Here is a 4,626-nt window from a genome sequence, read left to right on the forward strand (position 1 = left end):
CGTATATGTGTTATTAAACTCATTAAATTAGTAATTTTACATATAGGGGAAACGTATTCTGAGGGTGTACGAGATCAAGCAAGGTTCGGAGGCTTCGTTTCGACTACATATCTATGAGTGGGTCATTTCTTTTTATAAGTATACACATACTTGCTAGTTTCCAGTTATACGTTGAAAAGAATTTACTACGTATGCCTTGCTTGGACTAAAATTACATGAAGTAGCGAAATGACGAAATTTAGGAAATTATTCTGAACCCTATAGGTTCACAGGTATGCATGAGATACCATGATTATATTTTACAACTATGATTAATTAATGTTATAAGAACTACTGTGTTGTTGTGAAATGCTAAAATAATCCTACGGGATACGCAGGTAAGTTACTTTGTTGACTAGAAATATTGAATTGTTATAGCATGATTATATTTATGTTATTTGCTCATCATTGCTGCACCCCGATGTTAATACTCACCTTAGGGCCAGGGCCAGTCTTTCACGTGTAAGTTCACATCAGCACCGTTCGCTCGCCTTGGATCCAAGTTAGGTGCCAGTCCTGTCATACAGATTGCATTAGGCAATTCCGACTTGTATGTGACCATGCTTTGGCGCCATCTTTCACATGATCGTAGTACTAGAGCGCATTGATTACACCCATTCCTGTTTGTTTAAGAAATTATCTGTACGAACTCGTGTGTCAGCATAGGTTGATAAGCATTCGTTATGATGTGTTTACTATTTTGAGATTATGTGATTGCGCTCACCTTATTCTTATCTGATAGCTGTACTTTATTGATTTTCTTAAGACTTGCAGGCTACGGTAAGTATTTTCTTATTATATGTAGTACGTATATTTTTGGAAACTATACTTGGTTTTACGGCGAGGGGTTATAATGTTTTTGACAAGGTTTTTACAAAACGTTATTTTCTGATCCACTCAACTTTGTTTTTCGCCCCTCCATAAATATTAACAACCATATAAATATTACAGGCAGAATATGTAATTACAAACACATCTATAGCGAGTTGGATAAGGTCTAGATGTGTGGTTAACAAAGGGAGGGGTTTGAATCCCCCTGGTGTTTTTTTTTCTTTCTTATTTTCTTTTCCTTTTCCTTTTTTCTTTTGTTTTCTCTTGCCTTTCAACTAAATAATTCATAATTTAAATTTATATAACCTTTATATATATATATATAAAATATATCTCAAACTTTTAAAATTATAAAATACCCACGTAGTGTGGGTGGATCTCAAACTTGGACAACTTTTTAAAATACAAAGAACCCACTACGTGGGTTTTCATAATTAAAACATGACCACAACTTTTTTTTTAAAATACAAAGAACTTATCGGAAAGGGATCCAGAGAGAATTTACGAAATCTACCAATTCAGATCCTTAAAATTTAATCTAACAGTTAAAGTTATTATAACTTTTAAAAAGAATCACTCTTTTTAACCGTTGGATCAAATTTTAAAAACTCGAATGGATAGATTTGATGGAAGGGATCTGAAAAGGATAGGATCCCCTTCCTCTTTTATCATATGATCACCATATACGCAATCTAATAGATAATATACCAATAATTAATCACTAGTTGGGTCCCGTCATTCCATTATTCTTTACATTTTTTCCACTATGGTTTGTTGTTTTCAATCATTTCGCTGCGCATTTTGTGGGTCTCTCCCCTACCCCGAGACCCCATTTCCTTCTCTCACTCTCTTCTCTGCACTGTCTCTCTCTCTCTTCTCTGCACTGTCTTTCTCTCTCGAAAGTTCGAAACCCTCTTACCTCTCTCCCTCTCTTGCCGTGACCACACACACACACGCAGCAGCACCATCTGCTCGACTCGAGCAGATCGAGGACACCACCATCATCACACATCATCAGTCTTCTCTCTCCCGCCTCTGCGAGAATGGCGGAGCCCATAACTCTCCGGCGAGTCTTCTTTGATTTTCCGGTTAGGTAATCTCGGATCTCTCTCTCCGTGTTAGTGTGAAGCTCAAATTAGTTCGATCTGCTGCACTGCCCTTCGTTCACCACCGCAGAAAGAACAGACAGGGAGCTTGTACTGCTCTAGGGGACTATGGCTAAGGTAGCGCATTCGTCGTCACCGTCGTCGCCATCACCGCCATCGCTGTCGGTGGTCAGGTCAACTCCCGGTCCCTCACCTTCTTACCTCTTCGATTGATTCATGCATATGAATTGTGGTTGTGTTTTCAATCGCTATGTAGCTTAGATCTTGATCTTAATCGTGTTTTTGCAAGGTTTTTGGGACGAAATCGGCTCGGGAATCGGTACACCCATTTCCGGCGTTCTTCTCCGAGAAGCCCACTTCCAAAAATATCGCGATAGTTTCGATAATATCGCGATATTTGGACGAAAACCATTCGGATACCAATTAAAATATCCATTGCGCGAAAAACCGATAATATCGGCGATATTTCGCCGATATTATCGGCATTTTCTTCCATGGATATAACTTTATTTAATGAAAAAGACTTAAATTTTAATGAAAAACCCTTAAATTTTAATAAAAAGGACAAAAGAACTTAAATTTTAATGAAAAAGACATAATTTTAATATGAAAAAAAAATCTGACGCGTTGACCCATGCGTCCTCACATTTTTTATGAAACTTCTACATTGTTTATGAAACATACAACACTGTTTATGAAACTTACTGCGCTGTTTATGAAAACTTACGACACTGTTTATGAAACTTACGGCACTATTTATGAAACTTATTATACTGTTAATTCAAACTTGCCACACAGAGTCTTCCAAAACATGGACATGGGTATCATTCTGGGTCATCGGCACCTTCGGTGATTACAAAACCAGTATGCGCTTTTGATAGGGGAAGAAAAGCAAGGAAAGCATGTCGTAGTAATATTGGTGGGTGCGCCTGGAACCGGCATGTCCACCTTTTGTGAACATGTCATGCGCTCCTCCTCCACTCTCCCTTAGGTACACGTTTGCAGGTATATCTCAGTACTTAGTATGACACTCCGCATTTCTGTTCATTTGGGTTTGTTTATGCTGTTATATTTTTGTAGGATACTATGAAAAATGATAAAGCTGAAACGAAAGTGCATTGTATAGCAAGAACAAATGGATGAGTTTGTGAAGCTTGGTGGTAGTGCCCAGGTTGATGTTCATGTTGTGGTGCTTGATCTTCCCGCCAAGCTTTGTATTTCATGGTCTGTGAAGGGAACGGGCCATGAAGGAAACTTGCAAGGTGGGAAAGCTGCTGCGGTTGTGAATGGAATGATGCAGAAGAAAGAACTGTCTGTCTAAGCTTGGGGAAGGGGGGGGGGTGGTAGTTGGTTAGAAGCGAAGTTGTCTGATGGAGTTTTTGGGGGGTGGGTAAGGGAAGAGCGCATAGCTCGATTTTTATTTTTTATGTTTTTTTCCTTATCATTAAATAAAGTTTGTGTATGGTTTTTTTTATTTTATTTTATTAAAATGCAAAGATTTGAAGTCCTTTTCATTAGTTTTCCTTTAAATTAATTCACATTTTTCCACTACACTACACTACACTTTATAGCTTCGTTAAGCTCCAGGTGTCGGCAAACATAACTCGATTTCGGAGTCCAAGTGGATATTCCGGGTTGGGGTGTGTCAAGCCACATATTGGGCTTGCCAAGTGGATCGTGGTGTTGATGGTTATGGAAATTTATTGGGCTTATGGGGAGCTAAGGTTGTGAAAGACTTTGGACTGCTTGGGAGCACAAGAAGTTCATGCCCATGATCTTTGGTTTCATGTGGGTAAATCTGAGAGAGAACATACTAAGTTTCCCTTTCCCTTGCAAACCAGCTATGATACTTAGGAAACAACCAAAACCCAAAGCTGAGCTGCCTACAGGGTCACGTTCAAAACAAAGAGTCGTGAGCCTCATTAATGATGAGATAATGGATCTTTCACTTCCAAGTTCACACATGAACACAAGGAAGGAAAACAAGGAGGAACGTTGCCAAAAAAGAAGTATGTGGAAATTGACCATAAAGAAAAGCTATAGCCGCGCCCATGTAAATGAGAAAGAATGACTCAACGAAAATAAGAAGAAATGGGGAAACCAAAGGATTCCTTAGTGGAAGTTGGAAAGGAGCCTTACGTCTATAAAATTGGATGGAAGTCAGCATGAAGGAGGATAACGGAGACAACATAGAGGGAGAGGGGATCAAGGCAAAATTGCACCAGGTAAAGCAAGTTTTCTAAGTGTAGGACACCTTGATTCTTAAAGAAGGAACTTTCCTCACCTTTTAGGGATTTCCTCAAGCTTCCCTTAAATTCCTTAATCACTACGAATATTCCCAGAGCATTAAGAACCCTAGGTTGGCCATTCCCAAAACCATGGAAGCATGCACAAGTTTCTTTCACGCTAAACCAGTAAGCTTTTAGCTTCCATGCCACTCTTCACACACACAACCCTAACTTGACATAATCATCCAATCTTTGAGCCATTGATTCAACTGAGGTACTTCCTAAGGCACATTAACTCTTTCGAGGTATCTCATGACTTGCTATTGGAAATGAACCAAGGGGTCAAAGAGTTTCCACCAAGACTCAAACCCAACTCGATCAAAATGTCCTCAACATAAATTGGCGACTTCACTATGGACCAG

General features: G+C 39.1%; 1 long non-coding RNA gene across 1 annotated transcript; it reads left to right on the forward strand.

Moving 5' to 3' along the window:
* The first annotated feature begins 1,625 nt into the window (after positions 1-1,625).
* On the forward strand, positions 1,626-3,369 carry LOC103440376 (uncharacterized). Its single transcript, XR_530097.4, has 3 exons — positions 1,626-2,149; positions 2,775-2,981; positions 3,057-3,369. It is a non-coding gene; the product is annotated as an uncharacterized lncRNA (long non-coding RNA).
* The last annotated feature ends 1,257 nt before the right edge of the window (positions 3,370-4,626 follow it).

This window comes from Malus domestica, chromosome 10 (genome assembly GCF_042453785.1).
Source record: "Malus domestica chromosome 10, GDT2T_hap1".
NCBI classification, from domain to species: domain Eukaryota; kingdom Viridiplantae; phylum Streptophyta; class Magnoliopsida; order Rosales; family Rosaceae; genus Malus; species Malus domestica.